The 18,944-nt window shown below is 47.4% G+C and overlaps 1 protein-coding gene across 1 annotated transcript in view; it reads right to left on the bottom strand.

Annotated features, from left to right (window-relative positions):
* LOC125429982 (E3 ubiquitin-protein ligase TRIM7-like) overlaps positions 1-18,944 on the bottom strand; it is a 120,551-nt gene that overhangs the window by 24,261 nt on the left and 77,346 nt on the right. The gene's annotated exons all lie outside the window — the stretch shown is intronic.

Below are 18,944 nucleotides of genomic sequence, written 5' to 3'. Positions count from 1 at the left end.
AGCACAGTGGCAGCGGTGCATTCCCCCCCATAATGACGTTTTTCGGAAAACGGCAGCATCCATCTGGTGCCAAGCGAACAGCACCGAGTGGACCCCAGCGTTTTCCCCTGTCGGAGCAGATTGCTCTTACCTTGTCCCCTGGCTACCGTCACTCTGGAGAGGCCAGGGCCATGCTTCCTGGCCTCTGGCCCTAGAGGCGTTGCCATGGCCACGGGGGCATGTTCCCTGGCCTCTCCAGTGTGATGGCATCCAGGAGAAAAGGTAAGAGGGATCTGTGCTGGCATGCCCATGCGAATGCGGCCCGTGGCACTTTGCAGGACACTATGAGAAAGAGACCTTTCTATGAGGTCTTGCCACACCTTAGAGCATCTGAGCTGCAATACATTCACCTGATCTTGCAAATATGCTAACATTTTGGTAGTGAGCTTTTTATTTCTAGCATTGCTTTGTGAAATAGAGCTTGTTGGCTCTGAGTGAGTTTCTTCTCTTTCTTGCATTGCCGGTGCTCCTAGCAAAGAAAACTTAAATTTTCCTATGCCCAGCTGCTTTAGGGCTTGTAGGAACCAATCTCTTACTTCTGCCAGTGCTCCTAGCAAAGAAGACTTAAATTTTCCTATGCCCAGCTACCTTAGGGCTTGTAGGAACCAATCTCTCTCTTCCGCCAGTGCTCCTAGCAAAGAAAACTTAGGTCGTTTCCGCACGGAGGCGGAAGCGACTGGGTCAGCGTACTCGATGCCGACCTGACGACGCTGGGACCATTTGCATGAACGGTCCCAGAAAGAGCCGGGACGACGGCGCGTCAGAGCGCTGTCGCCCGGCCGATCCGGCATGTCTCCGGTCCTCTGGCACGTCACCGAGGCCTGAGGACACGCCCCCCGGCCCTGCGTGCCTGCTCCTGCGTCGCAGGGCAGGGGGGCGTGTCCCCAGGCCTCGGCAACGCGCCGGAGGCCCGGGGACAAGGTAAGTGCAGGGAGGGAGTGGGGGGGAGGTGCCTTGAAGCCGCTGCCGTTCGCACGGCAGCGGCTTCAAGCCGGCGTTTCCACAAAAGTGTGCTTCCCAGCGCACTCGGGAAAAGCCGGCTTCGCGCCGGTCGGGCAGCGTGAGGGCAGTGCGGCTGCAATGCAGCTGCGCCCCCTGTGCGAACGGCGGCCTAGGGACTGTGTTTTTGCCGTCCCCAGGCCGCCATATTCCGCCCGTGCGGAAACGGTCTTAAATTTTCCTATGCCCAGCTACTTTAGGGCTTGTAGGAACCAATCTCTTACTGTTGCTAGGCAGACTTTCTTTGTTCCTTTACTGCAAAGGCTCCCTGCCTTGCTTCTCACCGACTGAAAACTTTCAATTCGGCCTTTTGGAAACTGGAAACATTCAAGTTAGACTGTTCTGCTTCCCAGGTGGTTATTTAGGTGCCCTGCACCCGGCCAAAGCAGAATGTAAGACTCACTGACTCAGTTAACAGTTCAATACTTAAAGCTTTAATTGTAACAACGTTGCTTGTAATATGTGTAAGAAACCCTTTGACTTTCCTCTGCGTAGGAACCAAGCTCTAATGCTTCACAAACAGCTCAATCAGTTTGAGAGAGTTCCCCGGGATGCAAACGCTCCTCCAAATTATTAGCTGATTCGGTCCTTGCCTTAAATTGTTAGAAATGGGGAGATGTTGGGGTGAGCCAGCGAACCTCGTAGGGTCTCAGAAAGTGCGCGGGAACGCCTGTGCCATCTGTTACCCCTCGGGCAAGCAGACTCACTGATCATAAGACCCCATGACTCACGGGTCCTGGACAAAGGGACAAAAGGTGCATACCCCCAGGTATGGATTAGGCCCAGACAGGAGCGTTTCCTCCCGCACGTACGCAGCCCCTATGATTCATGTATTGCCCAATATTCTCCCGCTCTCCCGCCTTCCAACCCACCTCCCAAAAACCCTAATAAAAGGTGCCAGGGACCGCTAGTTCGGCAGAGTAGCCGCTGGCTTCTCTCCACCGGATGATATTGCTGCATCTTGTCTCTTCATTGCGTCGCTCGTGACGACTTCAATAAGGTTCTTCTCAATCTCTTTTTTTATGGAATTCAATAACAACTATCTCCTTAAAAATACAAAAATTTATTATTTAAAAATCATCATTTGGAACTTATGGACTAATGTATAGGACACTTACCTGAATGGAAGTTATGTAATGGACCTATAGAGTGTTACACATTGGACACTTACCTTTGGAATGTTGACGAAATAGTTGATATTGAATTCCATAAAAAAAGAGATTGAGAAGAACCTTATAGTTGGATTTCTTGTGGACTTGAAAAGAATATATATGTATGAATCAAATAAAGGGTTTCATTGATGTATATGATGATTGTAATGAGAAATAAGACAAATACAAAAGTATATGAATAATAACTTTATTAGACACGACAGCTGTCGTGCAACAGATATATTTGTATTGGGAAAAATAATCTGCCCAGGGCTGCTGGTGTGAGTCTCCTGAAAGGAACCAGCCAACTTTGCTACAGTTTGCTTGGGAGGGGCAAATGCTGTGGACACCCAGTTGAAGGTGAACCTGATGCCCACAGAATAAGTGCCCAGCCATCCAAACTTTAGCAAAGTTGGCTGGTTCCTTTCAGGAGACTTACACCAGCAACCCTGCGGGAAATTAGGCGCCCCTATCCAAAACAACCACCTAGAGCCCCCCTCCCAAATCTCCAGTACAGAGCCAGCTGGCCCTAACATCAAGCCCCACTGAAATCTATGGTGGGAAAAGTTAGTTAATTTTTCCCACCATAGAACTTGCTGAAGAGCCTGGCAGAGTCTGCTCTGTACTGGCTCCATTGTACCAAATGAGGAATTTCTGTGCAGGCTGCACATTTTTGAAGATAGAGGCACCAGACTTTCAAGGTGGCTCCAGGAGGCCCTCCTGGTAATAGCATCCAGTCTTGGTAACTTTGATTCTGGGGACAGTAGGGGGGAGTGTGTTGGGAGTGTTCTGAAGAACTCAGCCAGAAGGCTTCATGTGTAGGAGCAGGGAAACAAAATAAACCTTTTAGGGGCCCATAAAATTGAACCCCCAGAAGTAAATGCACTGCATAGCAGAGAATCTACACAAATTTTGTGGGGTTCCTGTCAGGGGTGCATTTGTAAAGCAACTGACACCAAAATTTCAGGGTCTCATCCAGAGACTGTCCTTATGATACCACCCAAGTTTGGTGAAGTTTGATTCAGGGGGTCTAAATCTATGGACCCTCAAAGGCAGTGGTTCTCAACCTGAGGTCGGGACCCCTTTGGTCAAACGACCCTTTCACAGGGGTCGCCAAAGACTCTCTGCATCAGTGTTCTCCATCTGTAAAACAAATAAATGTTAGGGTTGGGGGTCACCACAACATGAGGAACTGTATTAAAGGGTCGTGGCATTAAGAAGGTTGAGAACCACTGCTCAAAGGGGTAGCCCCCATCTCCTGTTAGCTCCCTTTGGAAACAATGGGGGATGGGGGCACCCCCTTTGGGGGTCCATAACCTTGGAACCCCTGAACCAAACTTTACCAAACTTGGTTGGCATCATCAGGACAGTCTCCAGATGATACCCTGAAATTGTGGTGCCATTAGCTTTAAAATTGCACCCCCTGCAGGCACAAATTTGAAAAACACCAAAAATACAAAAAAATCACTCGGATTTTTCAGGTATACCTGAATATTCGAGCATATCTAAATGTGTTATTTGTCTTATTCGGGCATACAGATAATTTTATGCCTGAATAAATCCAAATCCAAATTTTACCGAATGTCTAGGCTATTGACCAAGCCTAAATATTAGCCTCCCTTGGGCAGGGAAACCTGTTCTATGGCAGGGGTGAGGGACTCATTACGAAGGCTGTATATTACCTCAGTGGGTTGGGCCCTGGGGGGGGGGAGTGGCTGCTTTGGCTGGCAAGCCTCCGGCAGGCTCACCAGCTCAGTTCGGCATTGGTGGGGCTGGCTACAAGAGGACTTAGACTGGTAAAACATTAGTACTTCAGCCCTTAGTGAAGGCAACAAATAAGCAAAGTTGCAAAGTACCATTATGGGTTCATAAGAACATAAGAACAAGCCAGCTGGATCAGACCAGAGTCCATTTAGTCCAGCTCTCTGCTACTCGCAGTGGCCCACCAGGTGCCTTTGGGAGCTCACATGCAGGATGTGAAAGCAATGGCCTTCTGCGGCTGTTGCTCCCGAGCACCTGGACTGTTAAGGCATTTGCAATCTCAGATCAAAGAGGATCAAGATTGGTAGCCATAGATTGACTTCTCCTCCATAAATCTGTCCAAGCCCCTTTTAAAGCTATCCAGGTTAGTGGCCATCACCACCTCCTGTGGTAGCATATTCCAAACACCAATCACACGTTGCGTGAAGAAGTGTTTCCTTTTATTAGTCCTAATTCTTCCCCCCAGCATTTTCAATGTATGCCCCCTGGTTCTAGTATTGTGAGAAAGAGAGAAAAATTTCTCTCTGTCAACATTTTCTATCCCATGCATAATTTTATAGACTTCAATCATATCTCCCCTCAGACGTCTTCTCTCCAAGCTAAAGAGTCCCAAACGCTGCAGCCTCTCCTCATAAGGAAGGTGCTCCAGTCCCTCAATCATCCTCGTTGCCCTTCTCTGCACTTTTTCTATCTCTTCAATATCCTTTTTGAGATGTGGCGACCAGAACTGAACACAGTACTCCAAGTGCGGTCGCACCACGGCTTTATATAAGGGCATGACAATCTTTGCAGTTTTATTCTCAATTCCTTTCCTAATTATCCCCAACATAGAGTTTGCCTTTTTCACAGCTGCCATGCATTGAGTTGACATTCCCATGGAACTATCAACTAAGACGCCCAAATCCCTTTCCTGGTCTGTGACTGATAGCACTGACCCCTGTAGCGTGTATGTGAAGTTTGGATTTTTTGCCCCTATGTGCATCACTTTACATTTTGCTACATTGAACTGCATTTGCCATTTCTGAGCCCACTCACCTAATTTATCAAGGTCCGCTTGGAGCTCTTCGCAATCCTTTGCGGTTCTCACCACACTACATAATTTGGTATCATCTGCAAACTTGGCCACCACGCTACCCACCCCTACTTCCAGGTCATTTATGAATAGGTTAAAGAGCACTGGTCCCAAAACGGATCCTTGGGGGACACCACTCCCTACATCTCTCCATTGTGAGAACTTCCCATTTATACCCACCCTTTGTTTCCTGTTCCTCAACCAGTTTTTAATCCATAGGAGGACTTCCCCTCTTATTCCTTCATTGCTGAGTTTTCTCAACAGTCTCTGGTGAGGAACTTTGTCAAAAGCCTTTTGGAAATCCAAGTAGACAATGTCCACCGGTTCACCCCTGTCCACATGCCTGTTTACACCCTCAAAGAACTCTAGTAAGTTTGTAAGACAGGATTTGCCTCTGCAAAAGCCATGCTGACTCTTTCTCAGCAGGTCTTGCTTTTCTACATGTTTTATAATTTTATCTTTAATGATAGATTCTACTAATTTACCAGGAACAGATGTCAAACTGACTGGCCTGTAATTTCCCGGGTCCCCCCTAGATCCTTTCTTAAAGATTGGTGTGACATTGGCCATCTTCCAGTCTTCAGGGATGGAGCCTGATTTCAGGGATAAGTTGCATATTAAAGTGAGAAGATCAGCAATTTCATGCTTGAGCTCTTTAAGAACTCTTGGGTGAATGCAAACTGGGCCAGGGGATTTGGTAGCATTTAGTTTATCAATGGCTGCCAGAACTTCTTCCTTGTCTACCACTATCTTCGCTAGTTCCTCAGAATCGCCTCCTAAGAAGCTTGGTTCAGGTGCAGGAATTTTCCTCACCTCCTCTTGGGTGAAGACAGATGCAAAGAATTCATTCAGCTTCTCTGCAATCTCCCTTTCATCTTTTAGCACACCCTTTGTTCCTTTGTCATCTAACGGGCCTACCGCTTCCCTTGCTGGCTTCCAGCTTTTGATGTACTTGAAGAACTGTTTGTTGCTGGTTTTGATGTTCGCAGCCCTGCGTTCCTCATAATATTTTTTTGCCTCCCTTACAGCTAACTTGCTTCTCTTTTGCCACCGTTTGTGTTCCCTCTCATATTCTTCATCAGAACAGTTGTGCTGTACCAACAATTTTTCTACCAATATTATGTGTGTAGTTAGAAGGACCTTGCATTAGTTAGAGATGGTTGATATTGCCTGACCATGTGAGACCTTTTTATTTGTTAGTAGTTGCAATTTGCAGACATTAAGCCCACAAATGCCATCTTTAGAGGGGGCATGTGAAGAAAGTGTACTTTTCTTTCACATTTATTTAGCAGTAACTCATCCCAGCCTGAAAAGCATTTTGGTCTCTTCTTGACATGGCTTGGATAGGTCATAAACAACAAGACCCTTTGTTCCTTAATAGGGTTATAAAACCATGTTTATGTTTAATGGGGTTTTAATGTAATTGTTGTTTTATTGTGCTGTTCACCGCCCAGAGCCCTTCGGGGGAGGGGTGGTATATAAAATTAATTATAAATAAAATAAAGAAGAAGAAGAAGAAGAGTTTGGACTTATATCCCCCCTTTCTCTCCTGTAGGAGACTCAAAGGGGCTTACAATCTCCTTGCCCTTCCCCCCTCACAACAAACACCCTGCGAGGTGGGTGGGGCTGAGAGAGCTCCGAGAAGCTGTGACTAGCCCAAGGTCACCCAGCTGGCATGTGTGGGAGTGTACAGGCTAATCTGAATTCCCCAGATAAGCCTCCACAGCTCAGGCGGCAGAGCGGGGAATCAAACCTGGTTCCTCCAGATTAGATACACAAGCTCTTAACCTCCTACGCCACTGCTGCTCCACAAATTAGATTTTCCAGGACAACATTCTTTAAAAATCCAATCTGCCAGATCAACAAGATTGATCTAAGGTGCCAAATGGCAAAAAGGCCATGACTTGGATCACAGGGATTTGAAAGGGAATATTATTCTGATCCAACCTTGGAACGGAAAAGGACCTGTTTAACTCAGGCTTGGAACTATGTTGTAGCTGAAAGAAATCTATGTATAACATAATCTTTTCTATATTTTCTTTCTTTTTAATAAAATCTTTAAAAACTCAGTGGTTTCAGAGTATCTGGAATTGAGAACCCTGTTTTCTCTGTATGTTACAAGGAAAGGAGGGCACCACAAACCACTTTTCCTTCACACCATCCTATTGCTTTTTTGAGGTAGACGGTATAGAAACTGGGACCTGCAATCAATTGGACTTTAAAATACTTAACTATTACGAAGAGCAGAATGCCTGTGTGGCCTGTACACTTTCTATCAGCAGCACAGAGGGAGGCCTCCTTTCTTACTATATTAGAAGGAAATGTTTCTCCCTAAGAAAAGGGAAGGACTCTACTAGCCAGGAACCAGCTGAGGGTCAAAAGAATCAATATGGCTGACACAGTTCAGCACATTGTTGCCAGACTGAACTCAGAGTCAGACATTCAATCTCTGGAACTCGCCTTGATATCTTTGTATTGCTTCTGCATGGGAAGGAAGGGTTGGCTGGGTTTGGGGAGGAGCTGCCTGTCCCTTTCTTTCGTTACACATGACCAGTCATTTTCACTAGAAAAAATGGCTCAGGAGGGAAGGCTGCTACTCTTCCTCCCCCTTTGCAGTGTTTCGAACCTGCAGGAGCAACACAAAGCTTTCAAACTGTTACCGCGACTTGCCAGGTAACAATAAGTGATTTCAGCTCAGCAACTTAATGAGGCGCAGAAAGCAGGCGTTCTTCAAGCAAAAGAATTTTATTGCAGATGGTGGTCACAGCTCGGTCAGGAGAGAATCGCGCCCTTGCAACGCAGTGCAAGAACTTTTATTCCCAAACTTCAAAGGGGGCAAAGGGGAGGGGAGGGGGCAAGTCCCTCGCCCCAAAACACCAATCATGAAACAAACAGTTTACAAACCAGATACAGTTACACTTTTCTGAATGGGAAACCCAAATCTCGCTGTCAGGCGTCTTTCCACGGGATTTTGCAATGGTCCTGAACGGATAGCAGATAGCGTCTATTGTCCACGAAATCCAGATGGGCTTCCCACCACACCCAGCTGTCTCCTATCAGGTGGCTGTGCCTGTCAGTGATGCCCTAAGGGTCCTGCTTCCCCATGCTGTAACAAAGAAAAGTTCAAACTGTCCAATGGTAGTTCCTGCACGTCTCCCAACGGCTGGGAGACCTCTGGGTGCTGGCTGCAGATTTGATTTGTAATTCCAAAGAGGGTCGTTGTCCTTATCAAAGAGTCGGCTGGGCGTTGGTCTGAGCTACATTCCAGAGCTCACTTCCTTGTCCCTTAATATCAGACCTTAACTGGCTATTGCCAGGGACGTAGGTATAGATTTTTTATGGGGGGGGGGTTGGGGGGCCACACCCCCACCCGCCCCAGGGCATGGCCACGCCTCCCCAAGCCCCGCCCCTGGCCTAGCGCTTATAAAAGCAGCTCTCCGAGGTCGGGGATGGCAGACTCCCCTGCCCTGCCCTGCCCTGCCCTTCCCTCCCCTGCCCCTCCCCTCTGGGCTGAGGCATAGAGGGAAAATGGAGCCTGGTGCAAAATCTGAGTTTTGCGCCCCCCGCCCCCAGGGCAGCTGCTGTGATGCAGGAATCCACCCCCAAACAGCATCACTTTCAATGGTGTTTAAACTAGATCCACCTTAAAGGGAGAATCTGGGCTCCCTAGTTAAACAACATTGAAAGTGATGCTGTTTGGGGGTGGATTATCCCCCACCCTGAAACAGCATCACTTTCAATGTGGCGTAGTGGTTAAGAGCAGGTGCATTCTAATCTGGAGGAACCAGGTTTGATTCCCTGCTCTGCCACTTGAGCTGTGGAGGCTTATCTGGGGAATTCAGATTAGCCTGTGCACTCCCACACATGCCAGCTGGGTGACCTTGGGCTAGTCACAGCTTCTCGGAGCTCTCTCAGCCCCACCCACCTCACAGGGTGTTTGTTGTGAGGGGGGAAGGGCAAGGAGATTGTAAGTCCCTTTGAGTCTTCTACAGGAGAGAAAGGGGGGTATAAATCCAAACTCTTCTTCTAAACTGAGGACCTCAGATTCTCCCTTTAAATCCATGCCGAAGGGGGTGGATTTAAAAGGAGAATCTGGGGAAATTTGGGGGGTGCCTGCTGTCAGGGGTGCAATGGTTAAGCTAGAAGCACCAAACTTTCAGGGTATCTTTAGGAGTCTCTCCTAATGATACCACCCAGGTTTGGTGAAGTTTGGTTCAGGGGGTCCAAAGTTATGGACCCTCAAAGGTGTAGCCCCATCTCCTAAGCTCCCATTGGAAACAATGGGGGATGGGGGCACCCCCTTTGGGAGTCCATAGCTTTGGACTCCCTGGACCAAACTTCACAAAACCTAGGTGGTATCAATAAGAGACTCTCCCGATGATCCCTCCCAGGTTTGGTGAAGTTTGGTTCAGGGGGTCCAAAGTTATGGACCCTCAAAGGTGTAGTCCCCATCTTCTATTAGTTCCCATTGGAAACAATGGAGGATGGGGGCACCCCCTTTGGGAGTCCATAACTTTGGACCCCCTGAACCAAACCTCACCAAACCCGGGTAGTATCATCAGGAGAGTCCCCCAAACAATCCCTGAAAGTTTGGTGCTGATAGCCCAAACAATGCACCCCCTGCAGGCCAAAAGCCGAAAAAGCACTAAAACGTTTAAAAAACCCACAAACGGGTGGGCGGAGCTTCGGACATTAATGGGGTGGGGGTTCAAACCCGAGAACACCCTCCCCCCTTACCTATGTGCATGGCTACTGCTTTTACTATCAGACACAAATTTCAAAAATAACATTTCTAACTTAAACATTAGGGAAACCTTAAAGGATAAACACATGTACTTCTACTTATGGGCAAGACTTTACAGATGCCTATTGGCATGGCTTTCTTAAATCTAACAATAACAAAACCTTAAACTAACTGAAGAACCTAACTAAACTAACATCCTAAACTGCAGGCACATCCTAAATTCAGCTTAGAAGGGGCATTTATTACATCCTAGAATGGCACAAACACAAGGGAAATCATATAGCATTGGCACAATCATACATATACATTCTTTGTGAACCTTATGAAGGCTTCTGAACCACACAAGTCTCCGCATCTGGGCGTGGAGCCAGTGGAGCCAGGCAACCTGACTTCAGGAACTTATTTCTTTATTTTCCTGTGGCGGTAACAAAACTATGTTACAGTGATCAAAGGTATGACTATTGCTATTTACACATCCCAGTATGTGGTCTCCTTTGCTTTGAGCTTGCATTCCCTTTAGGGTGGAACTCACCCCTCCTCAGATGAGAGAATTCCCATGGTTTCTGAAAGCTCTGAAAGAGTGACTTTTTCTCTCCATTCACAGGGAAAGCGAATTAGAATACTGTGCATTTAGCTTCCCTCAGGTTTTCTGGCTCCTCGCTACCTTCCTCTACCCACACCACAGAGGTTCTTCCCACTCTTCTGGGCAGATTTTCAGAAGGATCAGAAGGGCTTTTTTGTTTGCTCGTTTTAACTCTAAAGATCTATAACTGGAACGAGGGGCCCTGAATGAAATTGACATAGTGTAGCAAACATGTGCTAAAGCACAGATGACAGGAAGGCAGCCTCCTCAAATGAAGGTTTCAGAAAAACAAGACAGAATGCAGGATTTAAAGGTTTGCCCCTGTTGACAGGCAGGAGTATGAGAAGAAAAAGACCATATGGAACTGTGGGAATGTAACCCCCATGCCCAGAATGGGTTGAACCAGTAAGGGGGTGGAGACTCAGAGCATCAGAAAGACTGCAGAGCTCTTTGGAGAAGACAAGGCTACCAGACTCGGACCTTGATTTCTATAAGCCCTTAACACCTTGTTAAGGTAAACTGCAATATTATTGGGAACTACTGGGAAGGTAGTTGTTTGTTTTTGCTATGTTGTAAATGTTGGAGTTTATTGTTTCAGGGTTTCTTTTTGTGGTTGTAATGGGTGAGAGTTCTCCTGGAAACCTTCATCATGTTGCATCCTGTTCATCAAGCCCTTGGAGTCTTCAGGAGCCAACCCACTTGCAAAGAAGAATTGGACTTGGCAGTATCAGTAGACTGTAACTAGAAGGACTTGAAATGCAACCTGAACAGGACCTTGAATTGTAATGTTAAATGTTGATGTTTAATGTTATTTGTAAAGAGAAGTAAACTGTTTTGTTTAAATTTGGTTCTTTGCAACTCCTTCCAAGTACTGCCCCACAGAACCCACAAGCTGAGGTTACAGGAACTGGGCCGAATGCCTAAAAATTTATACTTGATCAAGGAATATGGATTTTGTAGGAACCAAAGATTTGAAGAATCAAAATGGGGTTTCTGTACAGAGACCAGTAGGACTGTATGTTAGCAGCAGGTCAAACTGCATGTTAGCAGTTATGCAGGCAAGCAAAGATAAATATCTTTAAGATCTTGTCACTAAAGGTTAATACATGACAGAAGACATATATATTTATAACTTTGTTTTTGTTAGAACCAGCTATAGGGGATAGCTACATGAATAAACAGAATCATAAAAGAGATCAGAGGTTAGAATAGAAATGAATGTGATTAGTTAAATGGAAAAAGTTTTTCTATATATGTTAAATGAACACAGAAATGATAATGAGAGATTCATATTTACTGGTATTTTACTATAATTCTACTGTTTTAGAATTGAATGGTATAAGTGTTAGAATCAATGTTTCTATAATCTGTTAAAGTAACATCATTTCAAACTGGGAAAAGGGAAGTTTTATGATCTTAAAGAATGGGATGTAAAACTTGCATACCCTGGGGAGGTATCTCTCTTCAGGAGCAAACTTAGAAAAGTAGGAAAACAGGTTAATCTTGGAAACAGAAGTTAGTTTTATTGCAGCCGTTTGCATATGGGCAGAGGGACGTGAGCAAACAGCAAGCAGTGTTTGTGTAACAGAAGGAATGTGACACGTAGAATAGAGGCTGTCTTAATGTGACAAGGAGACAGAATCATCCAATGGGATTATGTACTTGGGTATGGGGATGAACTGTGACTTATGTATTCTTTGTATCTATAAAGACTAAGGTCTTTCCTATGGTGGGTGTCTCTCTCTTTCTAGAACACCCAGAAGGGGGATGTCTCTCTTTCGAGAGCACCCAGAGCGTACCTCTTCCTTGGGAGAGTTCACCTTCTGTCTGTCTGATGCTTTTGGGGGGGTTTGTTTTCTAACCTATCTTTTCTCAAAACAGCTGCGCAGGCCGGACTTGAGTTCTGGCCTCACAGAACAAAAAAAAAAACCCCAAAAAAACCCACTGCAAAGCAAAAAGCCGTGGGGTAAGTAATGCATGTACAAATGTCCTATGAGTAGGTCAGGAACCCATGTTCCCCTTTCATGTCAGATGTATCATCTATTTCAGCCCTTACTTCATACCTCATGTGGGTCATCAGCCTCTTCTGTCCCTGGATTTCTTGCATGAACTCTCTTTTCTTTCATTTTTCTTACTAAGCTTCCCAGCTGCCAGTTTGTGCGGAAATTCCCTTTCTGGATCTCAGCTTTGCAGACAGGACACTCCAAGTCCCCCAGTTCTTCCCATGTGTCACAGTAGTCAGTGATGCAACCCCGACAGAAATTGTGGCCACAGTCCAGGGTTACTGGGTCTGTTAGGAACTCCCAGCAGATGGGACAGTTTGCTTCCTCTTCCATATCTGTGTATGATGACCATAAAGCTATGTTGGACCCAGTTTATGCGGCTCAGCAGACAGAGAAGGTAGTTTGGTGAGGCCTGTAAAGAGAACAGTAGAAGGTCAATGAGCTGGAGAAGGGCTGGATTTTACGTGGGAGGCATAGAATTTTCAATAGAATAAATTTTACTCTGAGATTTTTTATACTTCTAATAACAAGCAGAAAACAAATAATCAAGTGGAGGGGTGGATAATTCAACACAGTAATTAGGAGTTTAGATGTTTATACATGTGTGTAATGTCATGGTCTAGGATTTCAACATAAGTAATTAATTAATTCTTGAGGACTCGTGAGCAGAAAAAGAGAAATTGGCCCACAAAAAAAGTACTGTTTCCAAGAAATTATGCTAGTTTTGGAAAGTTACTCAGCGCTCACCAGACAACCAAATCCCTATTGTATGCCAAACAGTCCATCTTTAACTTTGGGCACATGTCATGCCCCTACAGAGCCTTTGTTTATTTCCCCTTTAAGATTTAGTTTCCCCACAGTTAGTATGGGTTTAGCTATGTTTTGTATAGTATTCAGTGGGAGGGAACCTAATTTAGTTCTGTCCCTTTAAGAAGCCCCAGGGTTGGTGTTCTACGGCAGTTATTACCCAGCAACCCGTCTGGTTTTGGCAGTTAGGTGCCAACGGAAACTGGGTGGCAGCAACAAGTTAGACAGTCAAAGATGTTCTAGGCTCACAGTATTTACGTTAATAAATTCCAGACTCCAGAAAGTTTCTGCAACAAAGTAACCTTTATTTAGTTAGATCCGGGAGGAGTCAGGGTCTGTCAACGTTGTTACAATTAAAGCTTTAAGTGTTTGTTTGTTTGTTTGTTTGTTTGTTTGTTTGTTTGTTTGTTTATTTATTTATTCATTCATTCCACTTATATACCGCCCTCCCCCAAAGGGCTCAGGGCGGTTTACAACATGAAACAGACAAGTGGACAGATAAAATACAATACTAAATATTAAGTTATTAAAATGCAGCGCTTAAATTCCTTAATCATTTAAAATGCAGATGGCGAATAACTGTTGAACTGTTGAACTGTTAACTGAGTCAGTGAGTCTTACATTCTGCTTTGGCCGGGTGCAGGGCACCTAAATAACCACCTGGGAAGCAGAACAGCACATTTACTAAGCAAAGAACTGTCGCCAAACAGAATAATTCAAATAAAGAAAACAATAGGAAAATGATTTTACAAGATCTCTCAAAAAATGAAGAAGTTTACGTTAGGAAATGGATTAAACGTCGTGATATTTACTGCACTCATGGCAGGCTGCACAGGACCTTGAGTTAAGATGTATGAAGATAAGGAAAAGATCAAGCCTGACGTCAGCAGCCAGGTGCAGGAAGGTGTATGTGCCCCGGCACTGGGCCATGCTTGAATAAAAAGGCTATTGTCAGTATATACTAGGCCTAACTATGGGAGGTGGCAGCGAGGGGGCAGAATATGGGTACCAGGGGATCCCAGTGGTCTGGGGACGGGGTAGATATGTCGGTAGGAGGGGGCCATATGAGAGAAGGGGGGGGAGATGTATTTATGCTCGACCCCCTTCTGGCCTCCGGCCTATCCCGAGGCATGTGGGCAGTGGGGCTCAGGTATACCCTACTTCGAGCCTGGTGTTGATTAATGCCAGGTCCATTAATAATAAAACAACGACACTCCGAGATTTCCTCGGGGTGCAGTCAGTGGACCTGGCCTGCATCACTGAGACCTGGGTGCGAGAAGGCGAAACGGTCGCCTTGAACGAAGTCTCGCCCCCAGGTTTCGCTTGTGTCCACCAGCCTCGAACACAGGGCCGGGGGGGAGGTGTGGCGATGTTCATCCGGGAGTCTATCGCTTTCAGGGCAGTCCCTGCCCCTCAAATTTCCGGGTTCGAGTGTGCCGGACTGGAGTGGCTGTCAAGGGAGAGGTTGGCCGTTCTCCTGGTGTACCGGTTGCCTAGCGCACCCGGTGACGGCCTGCCGCGGCTGCTGGAGGCGGTGGCCGAGTGGACGTTGCGATTCCCCCGACTTATTGTCTTGGGGGATTTCAACGTCCATGTGGACACTGCCTCATGCTCAGCGGCAGCGGACCTGGTGTCATCCATGGCGACGCTGGGACTCTCCCTATTACACACTGACGCCACTCATGAGGCCGGTCACACTTTAGACCTGGTTTTTGGGGCAGGAGTGAATATGGTCGTATCCTCTGTTAGCAGAGTGCCGTGGTCCGACCATTTTGCCCTGAGGGTCCGGGTGGATTTGCCGCGCCAACCCTGTCTAGGCGACGGACTTATTTATGTCCGCCCGCAGAGACTTATGGAACCAGATAGGTTCCTGAATGCTCTGCGGGACCCTGAGCCCCCTGGCGCCCTCGATGAGCAGGTGACAGACTGGAATTCCAGGCTCTCTGATGCCATCGAGGAGATTGCTCCCAAGCGCCCTCTGCGTCCCCGCTTACGGCAGGCCCCTTGGTATACCGAGGAGCTGCGCCAAATGAAGCGGAAACTCAGACGGCTAGAGCGAGTGTGGAGGAAGCTCCGTGACGAAGGGACGCGAACAACTTATAGGACGTTTATGAAGGCCTATGAGTTGGCGACACGGAGGGCGAAGAATGCCCATTTCTCGTCCTCCCTCGCATCTGCTAGCTCCCGCCCAGCACAACTTTTTCGGATCGTTCGATCCCTCACCTCTTTGGTGGAGGGGTCTACAAATTCTCAATTGGCAATTGGCTGTGAGGCATTTCAGAGCTTTTTTGTAGATAAAGTCGCATCCCTCCGCCGGGACCTTCCGGCCACGCTTGATACAGTAACAGAACTCGAGGCTCCCTCGCCGGCTTCAGGTCCTAGTCTGGACCGGTTTTCCCTACTCTGTGAGTCCGATGTTGACAGGGCCCTAGCTGCTGTTAGACCTACTACCTGTCCTCTGGATCCGTGCCCCTCCTGGCTGATTAAAGCTTGCCGGGAGGAGTTATGACCCCACCTGTTGAATATAGTTAACTGCTCCCTTGAGCAAGGAGTATTTCCGGGTGGGTTGAAGGAGGCAGTGGTCCGCCCACTCTTAAAAAGACCATCCTTAGATCCTGGAGATCTGGCCAATTACCGTCCCGTTTCGAACTTGTCGTTCCTCGGGAAGGTAATTGAGAGAGTGGTGTTGGAGCAGCTTCAGGGCTTTCTGGAGGACACATCGGCACTCGATCCCTTCCAGTCCGGCTTCCGTGCTGGGCATGGGACGGAGACCGTTCTCATCGCCATCACAGATATGCTCCGCATGCAGCTAGACCGAGGCGGATCGGCGCTGCTGGTATTGCTCGATCTTACAGCAGCGTTTGATGTGGTCGATCACGACCTTTTGATCCACCGCCTGGCTGCCTCTGGAGTGCGAGGCACCGTCCTTCAATGGATTGCCTCGTTTCTCCAGGGTCGGGGCCAGCAGGTATGGTGCGGGGATGAGGCCTCCCACAGAGCCCCACTTAATTGTGGGGTTCCTCAGGGGGCCTTGCTCTCCCCGCTCTTATTTAACATCTACATGCGGCCCCTCGCTCAGCTGGTGCGGAGTTTTGGGCTGGTCTGTCACCAATATGCGGATGACACCCAGCTCATTCTGTTGATGGAGGGGGGAGCGACCTCCGCCCCTGCAGCTCTACAGCACTGTCTGGAGTCGGTTGCTGGTTGGTTGAGACAGAGTAGGTTAAAGCTTAACCCAACGAAGACGGAGGTCCTTTGGCTGGGCCGGGGGGAGAGACCGAGGGAATTTCAGCCGCCAAATCTGGAGGGGGTCATGTTGGCCCCAACATCTCTGGCTCGCAGCCTGGGGGTCCGCCTGGACTCTTCATTATCAATGGAGAGCCAGGTGGCCCATGTTACCCAGGTTGCGTTCTTCCACCTTCGCCAGGCACGGCGGCTGGCTCCCTATCTCTCCCAGTCCGACCTGGCCACTGTGATCCATGCGACGGTCACCTCGAGGCTTGATTATTGTAACTCGCTCTACGTGGGCCTTCCCTTGCGACTGATCCGGAAGCTGAAGCTGGTCCAGAATGCAGCGGCACGGCTTCTAACAGGTGGTGGTTATTCAGATCATATCACCCCTGTGCTGTGCCATCTGCACTGGCTTCCGGTGGAGTTCCGGATCGTTTTCAAGGTGCTGGTTTTAACCTTTAAGGCCTTACGCGGCATGGGGCCCACATACCTGCGGGACCGCATCACCCCTTATGTCCCACATAGGTCGCTGCGCTCGGCAACGGCAGATCTACTGGTGACCCCTGGTCCTGCAATGATACGGCTGGCCTCAACCCGGGCCAGAGCCTTTACGGCTCTGGCCCCCGCCTGGTGGAATGCCTTACCTCCGGCTGTGCGGGCCCTGCGGGACCTTAACGAGTTCCGTAGGGCCTGCAAGACGGAGCTTTTCCACCGGGCTTTTGGGGAGGCCGGCCGTGGATCTACTGCCCCCTACCGACACTGAAATTGAAATCAAAACTGAGACTGCCGTTCCATCTTATTAAAGCTGGGTCTGCCTTATTTATAAATTCCATTGCAGGCCCTGCCCACTTTCTCCCCCCCTTTTTTTTCCTTTTCCTTTCTTTTATTGGCCTTCGGTGGGGCGCCTGTCTTAAACAATTTATGAATTGGGTTGTTTAACCTATAGTTTTGTTGTAAACTGCTGCTTAGTTCTTAGGTTTTAATGATTTTAGTATTTTATGCTGTTGATTTGCTGTTGATGTAACAGCCATGTTGGAAGCCGCCTTGAGCCCTCTGGGGATAGGCGGCCTATAAGTTTAATAAAATAAAAAATAAAAAATAAAATAAAAAGGGGGCTTTAGACATAATGAGTGTGGTTAGTTGGTTGGAGAGAGGAGTACGTGAGAGTTTGTTGGACAGTGAAGCTTGTACAGGGGGGTTCGTTTTGTTCCTGTGAAGCAACAAGATAAAAACCCTTCCTGCTGGAAAGAAAACTTTCTCGGACTGTTCCTTATTGTGCCTTATCTGACTTGGGCTGGGGTGCTGTGTGAAAACACTGACAGTTTAGTGGCAAATTCTCTGGCAGATGGAGGGGGCATGAGCTACAAACAAAATGCCAGCATTAATTGAGATCACCTTAGAAGTCTCCTCTTCATAAACATCTCGATGTGATGTTTATTGCCCTACACACCCACACCCGCACCCCCACCCCCACAGAGAGAGAGAGAGAGAGAGAGAGAGAGAGAGAGAGAGAGAGAGAGAGAGAGAGAGAGAGATTCAGGCTGATTCCTGTACCATCTTGTGCTGCAGTTCTCAACTATCTCTGCAGTTCCAGTTTATCTTCTCTGCTTCCTTCATCTGTCAAGACACCATTTATTAACTTAACTCCCAAATTGTGACTTCTCTCATACGCTGTTTCCACATGTGTTATTTAGCCTGGGTTCAATACAGAGATGTATGTAGGCAAACTGGAGCCTGGGGACAAAACCTGAGGTCCCCCCCACCCGTATGGGTGGCCACCCTCCCCCACCACGACCAAACAATGTTTTTTTGCACCAGCTCACAAAACACCTCCCACCCCCAGCAAAACATACATGGCTCTCTCCCCACCAACTCTCTTTCCTAATTTTGTCCTCACACCAACCCTATGAGGTAGGTTGTTAGCCTGAGAAACAGCTCCAAGCCAGTGCAAGTGGGTATTAAGCATGTAAATCTCTCACAAGTCTCCCCCAGCAAAACATTTGCCAAACAAATGTCAGCATCATCTGTCACAAAACACCTCCAGTGGAATCCACCCCCAAACATTGCTTGAGAAATTGGCCCACAAAAAAAGTACTGTTTCCAAGAAATTATGCTAGTTTTGGAAAGTTACTCAGCGCTCACCAGACAACCAAATCCCTATTGTATGCCAAACAGTCCATCTTTAACTTTGGGCACATGTCATGCCCAAATCATAGGAAAATGATTTTACAAGATCTCTCAAAAAATGAAGACGTTTACGTTAGGAAATGGATTAAACGTAGTGACATTTGCTGCACTCATAGCAGGCTGCACAGGACCTTGAGTTAAGATGTATGAAGATAAGGAAAAGATCAGGCCTGACGTCAGCAGCCAGGTGCAGGAAGGTGTATGTGCCCCGGCACTGGGCCATGCTTGAATAAAAAGGGGGCTTTAGACATAATGAGTGTGGTTAGTTGGTTGGAGAGAGGAGTACGTGAGAGTTGGTTGGACAGTGAAGCTTGTATGTAACCTCTTTCTGTGGGTTCTGTGGGGCAGTACTTGGAAGGAGTTGCAA

The sequence above is a fragment of the Sphaerodactylus townsendi genome, linkage group LG03 (genome assembly GCF_021028975.2).
Source record: "Sphaerodactylus townsendi isolate TG3544 linkage group LG03, MPM_Stown_v2.3, whole genome shotgun sequence".
Lineage (NCBI taxonomy): Eukaryota > Metazoa > Chordata > Lepidosauria > Squamata > Sphaerodactylidae > Sphaerodactylus > Sphaerodactylus townsendi.
The sequence above is the reverse complement of the archived record's forward strand: the minus strand, read 5'-3'. Positions and strand labels throughout refer to the sequence as shown.